The sequence below is a fragment of the Heloderma suspectum genome, chromosome 6 (genome assembly GCF_057233095.1).
Source record: "Heloderma suspectum isolate Gila_16-S chromosome 6, 16-S_ref, whole genome shotgun sequence".
Lineage (NCBI taxonomy): Eukaryota > Metazoa > Chordata > Lepidosauria > Squamata > Helodermatidae > Heloderma > Heloderma suspectum.
In genome coordinates, this window is record NC_139463.1 from 71,870,398 (window position 1) to 71,887,265 (window position 16,868).

The 16,868-nt window shown below is 44.8% G+C and overlaps 1 protein-coding gene across 1 annotated transcript in view; it reads left to right on the forward strand.

Annotated features, from left to right (window-relative positions):
• Positions 1-6,377: 6,377 nt before the first annotated feature.
• The window catches only part of TTLL6 (tubulin tyrosine ligase like 6), a 47,376-nt gene continuing 36,885 nt past the window's right edge, over positions 6,378-16,868 (forward strand). The window contains exons 1-2 of the mRNA XM_084808273.1: positions 6,378-6,476; positions 9,439-9,675. The gene's annotated coding sequence lies outside the window, so the exon portion shown is untranslated. The remainder of the gene's footprint in view (positions 6,477-9,438; positions 9,676-16,868) is intronic.

Consider the following 16,868-nt stretch of genomic DNA (forward strand, 5'->3'; position numbering starts at 1 on the left):
CTTTGTACGAGGTGAGTTTTGGCTTTGGGGGTACAGAGCAAGGCAATTATGTGTTAACCCTACAAGCATCAGCGGCCCTTTCCTAGCAGCCCTGGCGGGGCGGGGCGGGGCGGGGGCGGAGAATGAGAATTTATCAATATTCAAATTAGCCAGTTCGCCAGTAGCCCTGATTGGCTCCGCGTTCAACTGTGACTAGCGGGAAAAGAAGAGAGACGGCGACGGTTTGTCTCGCGCTAATTTTTATGCAGCGGGGAGGATGGGTAGGAGAAAACCCGGAAAAAGATTCGTTCGGAGCCAGAAGTACGCATGTGCACAATTGGGGAACGCGGGAGAAGGGACTTGATTGGGAGGAAGGTGGGGAGGAGGGAGGGAGAGAGAATCCCGCGCGCAGCCGCATTTGCTCTGGAAGTCTGTAGTCCTCCAGCATGATAGCTATCTCCATGACAACCGTGCCTCCACATCCGCATTTCCGCCTTGATGTCACCTAATTAAAAAAAAAAAAGCAAAGCCGCCCCGGATTCAATTTGGACCAATAGGAAAGCAGTACGTTTTTTTGTTGTGAAATGGGCTTGCGCGGGCGGGACCTTCGGGGCTCAGATTTCAGCAAGCTAGAGAAAGAGGGAAGGTAGGGGTTGGTTGCCTGTGGGCGGGGCTGCTGCAGGTTGGCTGAGAGCGACACGGGGCGGGGCGGAGGGCAGAGGAGCCGGGAATGGGCTTGGAGGCCACGCCCCCGCTGGGTCTAGCCTCGCCCACTCCAGCACCACTGGGCTTGCGCGGCGAAAGCCGCGTAAGGCTCAGGGCTCTGTGAGAGGCGCGTCTCGTCTGCGGTTGGCTGCGAGACATCGTTGGATTCAGAAAGATTAAACTCTTTTGGCTCAAACTCAGATGCTTCAGGGTTCGAGCCAACTGTTGATTCGTCTTCATCTGTAGTGTTGAATATGTCAGCACCTGACAATTCTTAGTCACCTGCTTGAGATTCCTCCGCTTTCATAGCTGAAATGAAACCACATGGCCGCAACGATGCAGTGTCCTTTCTGGCCCGTCGTTATCTTCAGATCTCACAACATAAACTGTAAGGCCCTGTAGTTGTTCAATGAACGCGTATACTTGGCTCTCCCATTTATCTGCCAATTTATGCTTTCCTCTTAGGTTTAGAGCGTGAACTAAAACTCTTGTCGCCTTCTGATAGGGTAGGGCTACACTTAGGCAAGTGAGGGACTGCCTCACAGGAACTGGAAGGCTGTTGATGGTGTCAGTTCCCTTGCCTGGGGCTCCTCTCTCTTGCCTTCCCCCCCTGGGCAAATAAGGACTGCTTCAGTTGTAATCACTGATCTCCAAGAGCATGCAGCAGTACTGGGGTTCTCCAGTGGGTCTGTAAACACTGCTCAGAGGTAGCCCTGCCTCAGATTATTAAGCATAAGAGGAACCTGCACACACACGCACCCATCGCAATCTTCCCCATAGCCGAGCGACGACAACTGCCTATGATGCTGATTCCTATTTGACCCACAGGCAACTTTATCACAACCCCCAGTATGTCCTGATTCATTTAGATGTATGCATATGTAACACCAGCCAAGCATTTAAAAATGTTTCTGAGTTTATGATGTGGGAGGTTCAGGGTGGCTAACCTGATCCTGAAAATGTTAGGTAGAGCCATGGTGACCACCGCTCCCCAAAAGTTCAGGGAGATCCATAAATGTGAGGCAACTGCAGCAATTGCCTCAGCCTGTTTTGGTATTGATGATGGCGTGTTGATGATATGCCTAGAAGGCTGAATATGGACAGGATGGATGCAGGGATTCAACCTGAACTAACATGAGTGAAATCTAAAAATCCTCAAAGAAGAGCTGAGCCCTTCCCCACTCCAAAAGGTCACACCAGGCCACAACCAACATGTTAATCCTGTTTCATCAATGCCTAAGCAAATGTCCCCTTCATGGATCACTGCCTTGTTGTGGCGAAGGGGCTTGCGTAACTCAGTGAAGCCATAAGCTATGCCATGCAGGGCCACCCAAGACGGACAGGTCATGGCAGAGAGTTCTGACAAAATGTGGTCCACTGGAGAAGGAAATGGCAACCCACTCCAGGATTCTTGCCAAGAAAACCCCATGGAACGTATCACAAGGCTAAAAGAGATGACGCCGGAAGATGAGCCCCTCAGGTCGGAAGGTGTCCAATATGCTACTGGGGAAGAGCAGAGGGTATTTCCAAGTAGCGCCAGAAAGAGTGAAGCGGCTGGGCCAAACCCGAAAGGACACTCAGCTGTGGATGTGTCTGGTGGTGAAAAGAAAATCTGATGCTGTAAAGAACAATATTGTTTAGGAACCTGGAATGTCAGATCAATGAATCAAGGTAAGCTGGAGGTGGTCAAACATGAGATGGCAAGATTGAACATCGACATCTTGGGAATCAGCGAACTAAAATGGACAGGCATGGGCGAATTTAATTCAGGTGACCATCATATCTACTATTGTGGGCAAGAATCCCTTAGAAGAAATGGAGTAGCACTCATAGTCAACAAAAGGGTGGGAAAAGCAGTACTGGGGTACAATCTTAAAAATGATAGAATGATCTCAGTACGAATCCAAGGCAAACCATTCAACATCACAGTAATTCAAGTCTATGCCCCAACCACTGAGGCTGAAGAAGCTGAGGTTGATCAGTTCTATGAAGACCTACAACACCTTCTAGAACTAACACCAAAAAAAGACGTCTTCATCATAGGGGATTGGAATGCTAAAGTAGGAAGTCAAGAAATCACCGGGATAACAGGCAGGCATGGCCTTGGTGTACAAAATGAAGCAGGACAAAGGCTAATAGAGTTTTGCCAAGACAACATGCTGATCATAGCAAACACTCTTTTCCAACAGCACAGGAGGCGACTCTACACATGGACATCACCCGATGGTCAATATCGAAATCAGATTGATTATGTCCTTTGCAGCCAAAGATGGAGAAGCTCCATACAGTCAGTAAAAACAAGACCTGGAGCTGACTGTGGCTCAGATCATGAGCTGCTTCTTGCAAAATTTCGCCTTAAATTGAAGAACGTCGGGAAAACCACTAAACCGTTCAGGTATGACCTAAATCATATCCCTTATGAATATACAGTGGAGGTGAGGAATAGATTTCAGGGATTAGACCTGATAGACAGAGTGCCTGAGGAACTATGGACGGAGGTCCGTAACATTGTTCAGGAGGCAGCAACGAAATCCATCCCAAAGAAAAAGAAATGCAAGAAAGCAAAGTGGCTGTCTGATGAGGCTTTACAAGTAGCTGAGGAAAGAAGGGAAGCGAAAAGCAAGGGAGAAAGGGGAAGATATACCCAACTGAATGCAGATTTCCAGAGAATAGCAAGGAGAGACAAGAAGGCCTTCTTAAGTGAACAATGCAAAGAAATCGAGGAAAACAACAGAATGGGAAAGACTAGAGATCTCTTCAAGAAAATCGGAGATCTCAAGGGAACGTTTTGTGCAAAGATGGGCATGATAAAGGACAAAGAAGGCAGGGACCTAACAGAAGCAGATGAGATTAAGAAGAGGCGGCAAGAATACACAGAAGAACTATACAGGAAAGATCTGAATGTCCCTGATAGCCATGATAGTGCGGTCACTGAACTTGAGCCGGACATCCTAGAGAGTGAAGTCAAGTGGGCCTTAGGAAGCATTAGTAACAATAAAGCTAGCGGAGATGACAGTATTCCAGCCGAGCTATTTAAAATCCTAAAAGATGATGCTGTTAAAGTGCTGCATTCAATATGCCAACAAATCTGGAACACTCAACAGTGGCCACAAGACTGGAAAAGGTCAGTTTACATTCCAATTCCAAAGAAGGGCAACGCCAAAGAGTGTTCAGACTACCGCACCATTGCGCTCATTTCACATGCCAGCAAGGTGATGCTCAAAATCCTACAAGCTAGGCTTCAGCAGTATGCGAACCGAGAACTACTGGAAGTACAAGCTGGGTTTCGAAGAGGCAGAGGAACTAGAGATCAAATCGCCAACATTCGCTGCATCATGGAGAAAGCAAGAGAATTCCAGAAAAATGTCTGTTTCTGCTTCATTGACTACGCTAAAGCCTTTGATTGTGTGGATCACAACAAACTGTGGCAAATTCTTAAAGTGATGGGAGTACCAGACCACCTTACCTGTCTCCTGAGAAACCTGTACGAGGGTCAAGAAGCAACAGTAAGAACCAGACACGGAACAACCGAGTGGTTCAAAATTGGGAAAGGAGTACGACAAGGCTGCATATTGTCACCCTGCTTATTTAACTTATATGCAGAGTACATCATGAGAAATGCTGGGTGGGATGAATCAGAGGTCGGAATTAAGATTGCTGGGAGAATTATCAACAACCTCCGATATGCAGACGATACCACCCTAATGGCAGAAAGCGAAGAGGATCTAAAGAGCCTCTTGTTGAGGGTGAAGGAGGAGAGTGCAAAAGCTGGTTTGAAACTCAACATTAAAAAAACTAAGATCATGGCATCTGGCCCCATCACTTCCTGGCATATCGAAGGGGAAGAAATGGAAGCAGTGACAGATTTTACTTTCTTGGGCTCCAAGATCACCGCAGACGGTGACTGTAGCCATGAAATTAAAAGACGCTTGCTCCTTGGGAGGAAAGCTATGGCCAACCTAGACAGCATAGTAAGAAGCAGAGACATCACCTTGCCGACAAAGGTCCGTCTAATCAAAGCTATGGTTTTCCCAGTAGTAATGTATGGATGTGAGAGCTGGACTATAAGGAAGGCTGAGCGCCGAAGAATTGATGCTTTCGAACTGTGGTGCTGGAGAAGACTCCTACGAGTCCCCTGGACTGCAAGGAGGTCAAATCAGTCCATCCTAAAGGAAATCAACCCTGAGTGCTCATTGGAAGGACAGATAATGAAGGTGAAGCTCCAATATTTTGGCCACCTAATGCGAAGAGAAAACTCCCTGGAAAAGACCCTGATGCTGGGAAAGACTGAAGGCAAAAGGAGAAGGGGACGGCAGAGGATGAGATGGCTAGATAGCATCACCGATGCAATGAATATGAACTTGAGCACGCTCCGGGAGAGAGCGCAGGACAGGAAGGCCTGGCGTGCTATGGTCGATGGGGTCACGAAGAGTCGGACACGACTGAACGACTGAACAACAACAACAAAGCAAAAGTCACAGTTTTCTTATTTATTTTTGTGTTACAATACTAAAAAACCCAGAGCATGTTTATTTGTGCAAACAGGCGTTCCCATTCACTTCAATGCCTTTATGTGCATGAAGTGTCAGTGCGCTGTTGAAGTGCAATGCAGAAGCTGTTGCAGGTGACAAAGCTCTGTGTGACATATGTGCACTAGCTTCCTGTGCCTGCAGGAGGCTGCTGGATCAAGGCAACTGTGCCCCCACCCAGGCCAATGTCACTCAATGGATGTGTCATGTGAGGTCCCTGGTGTGATGATGCAGTGCATTAGATCCTTTCAGGCACTTATGCATATCCCATATTAATTTGTCAGTCAGTCCACATGGGCACTGTGGGGATCACTGGGAATGGCACAATCCATGTGGGAGAAAATACCCCAAATCCCATAGTACTTTTTCTTTTACCTTAGCTGCTTGCCACATGTACAGTTTTAGATCAACTGCATGAGCTTGGGATGCTCCCATATAAACAATATCTGCATAGCTCAATTTTTTATTTTCATGCTTTAGACAGAGCTCAAGGAGTTACGGGCTTTGTGGAAGGCCACCTTAATTAGTATTTAGTATAATTTTTGCATTGTAATAGATAACAATTTCCAGATATGTTATACAGTAATAACACTGGGTGTGTATGGGATTTAAAGGGCTGTTTTCCCACTGCCCTTTTGCGTGCTTATCTATTAGTGGAGGAAAGTAATACTTTATCTTCAGTTTAACTGTTCAGCTCGTGTATTCTAATATAAAATTGCAGCATTGCACAAACATACCTTTGTACATCTGGGCACTGTTGAAATTAAAAGCATATTTCTACTGGGTTTTTAAATCTAAGTATGAGTAAGACACACTTTCAGGCTTTTAAAAACCCTCCCTATTCTTATCAGTTATAAGTGTGTACACATACATATACTGTTTGCCATCTGGATAACCACAATGGTCTATAACAGAAAGACATGTTCAGACAACTGTGAATAGAACAAACAAACCTTTCCCTGGTGACGGTGGGACTGATTCTGTTACCATAACTGGTTTTCTTTGCCGTGTGTTCACTGATTATTACTTAAAAATAACTCTTGATTTTTGTTTGGGTCTGTTGTGATTCCAGTCTTAGATGGATTGAGTGCTGAAAGCATAGTTTGCTATCCAAACAGCTGAGACTTCAGTTTTGTTATACTGTTTGATTTTTACCCTGCTTAGAGACGTCAAGATGACAACTGCAACAACATATTCCTTCCCTTATGAACAGATCTGGGAAGAGCCTAAAACCCATTCTGAGGAATGGAGCCAGAGGATCAGGTTAGTTTTAGTAAATATGAGAGTTAAACATATGAGAGACGGCCTCATAGCTGTAAACAGAATTATTATAAAACTGTGTATGCTGCTCACACTTTCAAACATGCTGTTTATTTTTCTGATAGTTTTCAAGTTATTTGGAGTCCAAAACAATATACCACTGTGGTTGGCTACTTCTTTAAGCAAATGCTTGTACATTAAAAAAAACACCTCCTCCAATGTTAGCAAATCTTTTCCAAATGTCCTCTTAACAGTGTTTACTCAGAAGTCAGTTTGATTTCAGTGGGGCTTACTGCCAAATAACTATGGTCAGGATTGAAGTCTCACAGTGCAGTCCTGTACTTTTCTACTCAACTGTAAGTCCCATCAATTACTCTGCCTCATTCACAGAATTTTTACAGGATATCCAGATGACAACATCTTTCATTTGTAACCCTCCTGTATTTTCTCACCACTTCTTCCAGGTTTTTTTTTCTTACCAAAGAAAATCCGTTAAGGAGGGAAATATGGAATAATTCCACAATGTCTTTTGATTGGTAGTGCTAGGAGCTCTCTGTCTGGAAGCACCCGAAGTAAACATGCGTAGGATTGCACTATAATTCTGAAAACTAACAATGAGTGTGTTATTTCATGATTTACAGTTTGCTTATGCATTTATTTTTGCTCTGCAATCCTATTTAAGCAAGTTACATGCACTGTTAGAGATTTTGTTTGTTTAGCATTCAGATCCTAGCAAAGCTATGTCCCATTTGAGAATAGTCACTGCGATTTTAAATAATTCTGTACCATGAAAAAGTATGCTTTTAAAAACATATTTGTAGCTGCAATGCTAATTAATATACTTACTATAAGAAACTGCTTGTAGTAATGAACATTGATAACTCCTTGGCACAGGGTGTTGCAACTAGGGCTAATGTTCTACTTTTCAAGGTTTATATTGGATATCTTGTGTGATGCACTGTAAGAACAAAGCGGTTAGTTTAGAGATAGCTTCTCAAAAGGTTTTGCACACTTCCCCATCTCCTTGTTCAGGATGGATTGCTACCAGCGTCTCTGTTACATGAAGATTAAACAGAATAATGTGCTCCAGAAGTGTCCGTGAATTTTAGCATGCTCCACTTACAACCCAGCTTTGCAGGTTGTTGGGTAGGAGTCAAGAGCAAACCAAACTAGAATGCACAATCCTATTGAGGATTTCGGCACAGATTGATTTCCCACTTTTTCATTTCATCTTCTGTACCAGAACCAGAAAGGAGGCAGAACTGCGGTCTTGCTAGGGACCCCTTTGTCCTGTCCAGTGCTTGCCTTTTTCTTTTGGAGAGGGGAGAAAGAGGAGGCCTGAGCTTCATTTTCTTCCGCTGGGGGAGACAGATGGAGTGGGGAGGGCTAAATATTTACTCTTTGGTATGTTTCAGGACTTTCTACACCTGCTTATTAAAATTAATATGCGCTGTTGTAATTCCCGCATCACTGCATGTTGGTGTAACCCAATTATATAAACCTCTGCCTGGTTGGCAAACTGGTTGGGCGTCTCCCAAACCGATATCCAGAAAGCAAGCCTGACAGCACAATTTATACAAGATCCCATTTATCCAAGGTCTCTGAAATTCTAAATTCACTCATTTGCCTCCAAATCAGTATAACATTCTGTAAGCTGTTCTCCCTTTCAGCTAAACTTCTGATTATCCAAATATGTTTGGTAATTGAGATTTGGAAGAACAGGGTTTTTAAAGCTTGGGAGTTGGTTTCTGACCTAAAATAGAACCCCCATTTTTTTTACACAACAGTCATCCGAGGTACTTGTATGAATATATCAACATCTACATCTAGATGTACATCTAGATGTACATGCTACATCTCAGTGTCACCCTCATATATAGTGTTTTTGTTTTTGCAAACATCTGGTTATCCAGCCATTTTTAGTGTCTTACTGAAAAAACCTTGTAGCTGAATAACTTAGGGTGCAATCCTATGCATGTTTAGACAGGAAAAAGTCCTACAACTCCCAGCGTGCCCCAGCCGGCATAGCTTGGGCATGCTGGGAGTTGTAGGACTTTTTCCTGTCTAAACATGCATAGGATTGTACCCTTAGTTATTGGATTCTAACTTTTTAATAAATCCTACAGGGTTTAACGTTGTAGCAAAAGAGAACAGATTTGATGGGGTACGATGGTTATTAATTAACCCCATCCAGAAATGCACAGACCTCAGTGAACTATTTCCTGTACTTTATTTATTTATTTATTTATTATATATTTATTGCATTTCTATCTCGCCTTTTTCCTCTTGCAAGGAACCCAAGGCAGCTGTACTTTAACTTCCCTTTGAACTGCTTGCTTGCAGGAGAACCTGACCCTGTTAGATTCAAGTTTCAACCCGTAGATTTGATAGATCCAGAGTTCTCTCATTCTACTTATCGGGTGTCAGTACTGAGGTGGCATTCAAATGAGGTGCATGTTCTTTTGGGCTATAGCATTGCACTTGAGAATCTAAGAAGGACTGAACCTGTAGAGATGAGCAGCGGTAAGCTCTTAAAGAAGCACTGGTTATATGAGAAGGATGCATATCACTTTAATGCCTGCACTGGGATGAATTCATGATATATTAAACCTAAGTGAAAGGGCCAAGAGACATGGTGCTTTTCCTTGTCCTGCATTTAAAATGGAAGCAGAGAGCCCATTTTAAATGTGGGATTTTAGGTTGATGTAGAGATGCTCATAGTGGGTGGCTGTACCTTCTAATGGGAAGAAAAGGAGGCCATCTTATTTAAACATGGAGAAATTCATGGAGGCACAGCCAATTAAAGAGGTATCTACAAAAACCTATGCAACAAAAGGGAGGGGGTATTGCATCTTTTTGGTTGTTTAACAAGGAAACCTCCAGACCCACAAACAAGTGGGTATAAATGTTTATTGCCTGTATATCCAATTTGCTTCTCCCCCCACCCCCTTTTATTTTTTGGCAGGATGAAAGTATCAGATGAAGCACAAAGGTATCATTCTTTTCACACAGAGAGGCAAGAGCTGGAAGAGCTGGGTGAGAAGGATGCATCTGAATTAGATTATTTTCCAAGTGGGCTGGAAAGAGAGGAAAGTACACTGGATGCCACGGATCAGGACCAGGAAACTGTGGTGTGTGAGGAGGAAAGCAGAAGAAGTTCAGGTTCCAGCACTGTTGTGAAGAAGAAGAGGAAGAAAAGGAGGTTAGAAATAAGTTACATTAGGATAAGGATAGGGAAATGTAGCTCTAAAGCTCCCCAAAACAGATGAAGGGCTACGCAGGGGTGGGCAACTTGTGGCCCTCCAGATCTTTGGGTCGACAGTTCCCATGTTCCCTCACCATTGACTATGCTGGCTAGGGCTGATGAGAGTTGTAGGCCAAAACATCTGGAGGGCTACAAATTGCTCACCCCTGAGCTACAGGGAAACATGACAGCCCTTTATGGTACTAATGAGTAAGGGGAAGGGGGTGCAAGGTTTATGCAGTGGGAAGAGAGCTTGGCTAATAATATTGGGTTGAGAGGAAATTATTGAACTATACAGAATATATATGCATAATTTCTCCCAGCCCCTCCCACCTATCCCAAAGGCTCTGGATGCATATCAGAATATGCTTAACTTATTGGAGACAACTTCATGTGTTCCTACTTAAAAAAAAACCTAAGTCAGACTATTGGTCCATCTAGCCCAGTATTGTCGACACTGACTGGCAGCAGCTCTCCAGAGTTTCAGGTAGGATTCTTTCCTAGGGGCATCTACATTAAAATCCTGCATTTTAAACTGGGCTTTCTGCTTCTGTTTTAAATGCAGGATCACAACTGACTCCCTTTACACATGCCCCCTTCCCCCCGCTTCTCCCCATATCTGAGGGCTCCTTCACACCGGGCTTTTATCCTGCGATTGAGATTGCTCCTTCACTGAAGTTTGCAGGCTCTTTACATGACACAGTGATCATCCCAGGCATCTCCTGCACTAAATGCCATTTGTTCCATTTTTAAATAGATCACAGATAATGAGCTATCAAATTAGCCCGTTGTGTTCTGCTTCAGTTCCTTCTGTGAAAAGAGTAAAAGCGGCAAGAAGAGGAGCGAGATCAATGAAAGATAATGGAAGACTCAGCTGTAGGGTAGAAGGAGGGGGGAAGGGGAACAGGAAGCCCATGAAAAAGGGAGTCGTTGGGGTTCATCACACGGAGTTTTTATCCTGCTATTGATATGGCTCTGTCACGGAAGTTTGCGGGCTCTTTAGACGCCGCCGTTACCCTCCAGGGTGTCTCCTGACATTCCTCCAGTGTATCTAATGTTTTCCCCAAACGCAAAAAAATGTATTTTTTCCAGCCCATGGAAGAGGAGTGCCATGACCTCCCTGTGAAATTCTCCAATAGCAGGAGAAACCGCTGTGTCTGTGGGCATTTCATAGAATCATAGTATAGTAGGGTTAGAAGGGGCCTACAAGGCCATCGAGTCCAACCCCCTGCTCAGTGCAGGAATCCAAGTCAGAGCATCCCTGACAGATGGGTGTCCAGCCTCATCTTGAATGCCTCCAGTGCGGGAGAGCCCACCAGCTCCCTAGGGAATTGGTTCCATTGTCGTATTGCTCTAACAGGAAGTTTTTCCTGATGTTCAGCCGGAATCTGGCTTCCTGTCACTTGAGCCCATTATTCCGTGTCCCACACCCTGGGATGATCGAGAAGAGATCCTGGCCTTCCTCTCTGTGACAACCTTTCAAGGACTTGAAAAGCGCTATCATATCTCCCCTCAGTCTTCTCTTCTCAAGGCTAAACATGCCCAGTTCTTTCAGTCTCTCTTCATAGGGCTTTGTTTCCAGTCCCCTGATCATCTTCGTTGCCTTCCTCTGAACCCTCTCCAGTTTATTTGCATCCTTCTTAAAATGTGGTGCCCAGAACTGGACACAGTACTCCAGATGAGGCCTAACCCGTGCTGAGTAGAGAGGGACTAGTACTTCCTGGGATTTGGAAGCTATGCTTCTATTAATGCAGCCCAAAATAGCATTTGCCTTTTTGCAGCCACATCACACTGTAGGCTCATATTCAGCTTGTGATCGACAACAGTTCCAAGATCCTTCTTGCTTGTAGGGTTGTTGAGGCACGTATCCCCCATCTTGTAAATGTGCATTTGGTTTCTTTTTCCTAGGTGCAGAACTTGGCATTTATCCCTGTTAAGTTTCATTCTGTTGTTTTCTGCCCAGCTCTCCAGTCTATCCAGATCACTTTGAATTTTGTTTCTGTCTTCCAAAGTATTAGTTATCCCGCCCAATTTTCTGTCATCTGCAAATTTGATCAGCGTTCCCTGCACCTCCTCCTCCAAGTCATTAATAAAAATGTTGAAGAGCACTGGGCCCCGGACTGAGCCCTGCGGTACCCCACTTGTTACCTCTCCCCAGTTTGAGAAGATCCCATTGATAAGTACTCTTTGAGTCTGATTCTGTAGCCAACTGTGGATCCACCGGATCGTTGTTTCATTTAGCTCACTTTGAGCTAGTTTGCTCATCAGGATATCATGGGGTGCTTTGCTGAAGTTGAGGAATATGATGTCCACAGCATTCCCACAGTCCACAAGGGAGGTTACTTGATCAAAAAATGAGATCAGATTCATCTGGCAGGATTTGTTCTTGCCAAATCCATGTTGGCTTCGAGTAATCACTGCATTGTTTTCAAGGTGCTTACAGATGGATTGCTTTATAAGCTGCTCCAGAATTTGGAGTTTGTTTTCAGTTACTGGGGGTGCACGTGGTCAAGATGACGAAGGCACTGAGGATGGGAGTGGGATGTGCAGGAGCAGATTTGACAGGCACGAGGCCCACCAATTGCAGCGCCTTCCTCCGCTCAAGTCTTGCTGAGGAAGGACTTTGCTTGATTCCTAGGTGTCTGTCATGTAAATGCTTGAGCACATTTCTCAGTTGGAGGGAGAAGAGGGTAAAATGCCTCCCTGAAACGAAGGGAGACACATCTGACCCTCCACCCCACCGAGCTCAGATGCAACGTCCTCTGTTGATTTAGAGCACTCCATTAAGTTCATTGGGGCTTACTCCCAAGTAAGTGTGCCAAGGGTTGCAGACTTACAGGGTGGTCTGATGTCTACTCAGAAGTAAGTCCCATTGAGTTCAGTGGGGTTTACTCCCACATAAGTGTGCAGAGGGTTGCAGACTTACAGCACAACCTTACATTTTATGTCTGCCCAGAAGTAAGTCAGGTTTCCTGGGGGCTGCGAGAAAAGAGTACAGCAGAAGTTAAGCTATGAAAACAAGAAACCCTCCACCCCCGCTCCTTTGCACACTTGCCAGGGAGGGACGAAGGCACTCCCTCAGTTCAAACCATGTGTCTGCTGTGTAAAGGCGCCCTTCCTAATCCAGCAAAGAAACCACACGCAGGAAGCTCCAGAAAGGATGTGGATTTTTGTGGGGGGGGTTTGCTTAATGCAGAAACACCCATTGTGATCCTGCATTTAAAACAGAAGCAGAAAGCCCCGTTTTCAATGCAGGATTTTAGGCTGGTGTAGAGATGCCCTGAGTCTTCCATTATCTTTCACTGATCTCACTCCTCTTCTTGCCGCTTTAACTCTTTTCATGGAGGAAACTGAAGCGGAACACAACAGGGTAATTTGATTGCTTATTCTCTGCGATCTATTTAAAAATGGAACAAAGGGCATTTAGTGCAGGAAACGCTCTGGAGGATCACAACAGGGTCACAGCGTCATGTAAAGAGCCCGCAAACGTCCATGAAGGAGCCGTCTCAATTGCAGGATAAAAGCTCTGTGTGAAGGAGCCCCTATCTGGTGATGCGGGAGATTGAACCTGGGACCTTCTGTGTGCTAGGCAGTTGCTCTGAGATATGGCCCTTTAGCTTACCATTAACCCTGAGAGGTAGGTTGGGCTGAAAGATGGTGACTCCACAGGGCTTCCCTGGGAGTTTCATGGCTCCATCATGATTTGAACTTAAGAAGCACCCTGCCAAATCAGACCTATCTAATCCAGCATCCTGTTTCCCGCAGCAGCTAACTGGGTGCCCCTGGGAAGCCCACAAGCAGGACATGAGGGAAATAGCACCCTCCCCTTTGTTTCCCAGCAACTGGTATTCAGAGAAGAGATCTCTAGTCTTTCCCATTCTACTGTTTTCTTCAATTTCTTTGCATTGTTAATTTAAGAAGGCCTTCTTGTCTCTCCTTGCTATTCTCTGGAAATCTGCATTCAGTTGGGTATATCTTCCCCTTTCTCCCTTGCTTTTCGCTTCCCTTCTTTCCTCAGCTACTTGCAAAGCCTCATCAGACAGTCACTTTGCTTTCTTGCATTTCTTTTTCTTTGGGATGGATTTCGTTGCTGCCTCCTGAACAATGTTACGGACCTCCGTCCATAGCTCCTCAGGCACTCTGTCTATCAGGTCTAATCCCTTAGATCTATGCCTCACCTCCACTGTATATTCATAAGGGATATGATTTAGGTCATACCTGAATGGTTTAGTGGTTTTCCCTATGTTCTTCAATTTAAGCCAAAATTTTGCAACAAGAAGCTCATGATCTGAGCCACAGTCAGCTCCAGGTCTTGTTTTGACTGACTGTATAGAGCTTCTCCTTCTTTGGCTGCAAAGGACATAATCAATCTGATTTCGATATTGACCATCTGGTGATGTCCATGTGTAGTCGCCTCTTGTGCTGTTGGAAAAGAGTATTTGCTATGATCAGCGTGTTGTCTTGGCAAAACTTTATTAGCCTTTGTCCTGCTTCATTTTGTACACCAAGGCCATGCTTGCCTGTTATCCCGGTGATTTCTTGACTTCCTACTTTAGCATTCCAATCCCCTATGATGAAGAAGACATCTTTTTTTGGTGTTAGTTCTAGAAGGTGTTGTAGGTCTTCATAGAACCGATCAACCTCAGCTTCTTCAGCCTCAGTGGTTGGGGCATAGACTTGAATTACTGTGATGTTGAATGGTTTGCCTTGGATTCGTACTGAGATCATTCTATCATTTTTGAGATTGTACCCCAGTACTGCTTTTCCCACCCTTTTGTTGACTATGAGTGCTACTCCATTTCTTCTAAGGGATTCTTGCCCACAGTAGTAGATATGATGGTCACCTGAAGTAAATTCGCCCATGCTTGTCCATTTTAGTTCGCTGATTCCCAAGATGTCGATGTTCAATCTTGCCATCTCATGTTTGACCACCTCCAGCTTACCTTGATTCATTGATCTGACATTCCAGGTTCCTAAACAATATTGTTCTTTACAGCATCGGACTTCCTTTTCACCACCAGACACATCCACAGCTGAGTGGCCTTTCGGCTTTGGCCCAGCTGCTTCACTCTTTCTAACACTACTTGGAAATTCCCTCTGCTCTTCCCCAGTAGTATATCGGACACCTTCCGACCTGAGGGGCTCATCTTCCGGCGTCATCTCTTTTAGCCTTGTGATACGTTCCATTGGGTTTTCTTGGCAAAAATACTGGAGTGGGTTGCCATTTCCTTCTCCAGTGGACCACATTTTGTCAGAACTCTCCACCATGACTTGTCCATCTTGGGTGGCCCTGCACGGCATAGCTTATGGCTTCACTGAGTTACGCAAGCCCCTTCGCCACAACAAGGCAGTGATCCATGAAGGGGAGCCTTCTGTGTACCATCATCCAAACTCAGCTGCCTTTCGCCACTGTTTTGTATGTATTAAACAAATATATTCTGTTTTTTCTATGTAATGCAGCAATTTCCAACCTGCTTTGGATTGACTGATGGTGATCTTGCTGCATGCCTGACTGGTGTTATAGCATATCAGCTCCTCTGCATCTCTCTGTCAAATGAACCGTACTGCTTGTGGTTCATTTGATACCTCAGCCAGGGCTCTGGGAGTCCTGTGCTCACTTACTCTGAGGCTGCAGTGATCAGCAAACAAGCACATTTGAATTTGCTGTTGATCATCACACCCTTTCTAGCAGAGGGAGGAGACTCAAAGCCTGACGCTATAGCCTGGTGCAGGACTGCAAGGCATGGGGAAAAGGGATGCACACCATTTGAGGGCAGGAAGCTTGCACACTTTAGGCCGGACATTGAAATTCCACCAGCATCTCTCACTCTCTGAAAAGATTTGGCTAGTTCCTGATTTTAATTTTTAAAATGCTCCAAATAATATTCATATGGATATGCAGGCAGGTTTCAGAAGGGAAATGGTCACAGGTTTGTGCTGACCTTTTCTAACATACCGTTCAGGATAACAGGAAAATCTCTCTGTATAGCAGCAAGTCTTCAGCAAAGGAGATCGTTACCTTGTCATGGTGCTGGAGCTTGAGCACCTCAGTGACGTCATGAGCAATGAGCAAGACGTCAATGATGTCTTGGGTGAAGGGACACCCAAGATGGGAAGGCCATGGCAGAGAGGTCAGACTAAATACGATCCCTGGGGAAGGAAACGGCAACCCACCCCAGTATTCTTGCCATGAACACTAAATGGATCAGTACAACCAGAGATATGTCGGTATACCATTGGAAGATGGGACTCCCAGGTCGGAAGATGGTCAAAATGCTACTGGGGAGGATCAGAGGATAAGTTCAACTAGCCCCAGATGTGATGACGCAGCTAGCTCAAAGCCGAAAGGACAGCTAGCAGCCGATGGTGCTGATGGTGAACGACGAATCTGATGTTCTAAAGATCAACACACCATAGGAACCTGGAATGTAAGATCTATGAGCCAGGGCAAATTGGATGTGGTTATTGGGGAGATGTCAAGATGAAATATAGACATTTTGGGTGTCAGTGGACTGAAATGGACTGGAATGGGCCACTTCACATCAGATGACCACCAGATCTACTACTGTGGACAAGAGGACCACAGAAGAAATGGAGTAGCCTTCATAATTAATAATAAAATGGCTAAAGCAGAGCTTGGATACAATCCAAAAAATGACAGAATGATCCCAATTCGAATTCAGGGTAAGCCATTTAACATCACGGTGATCCAAATATACGCCCCAACCACAGATGCTGAAGAAGCAGAAGCAGATCAGTTCTATGAGGATCTGCAGCACCTACTGGATGATAGTACGCCAAACAAAGATGTTATTTTCATTACAGGAGACTGGAATGCTAAGGTGTGTAGTCAAACGACACCTGGAATTACAGGCAAGCATGGTCTGGGAGAACAAAATGAAGCAGCACATAGGCTGATAGAATTTTGCCAAGACAACTCACTGTGCATAACAAACACTCTCTTCCAACAACCTAAGAGACGACTTTATACATGGACTTCACCAGACGGTCGACACCGAAATCAGATTGACTACATCCTTTGTAGCCAAAGGTGGTGGACATCTATGCAGTCGGTAAAAACAAGACCTGGAGCTGATTGTAGTTCAGATCATGAACTTCTTATTGCACAATTTAGAATCAGACTAAAGAGA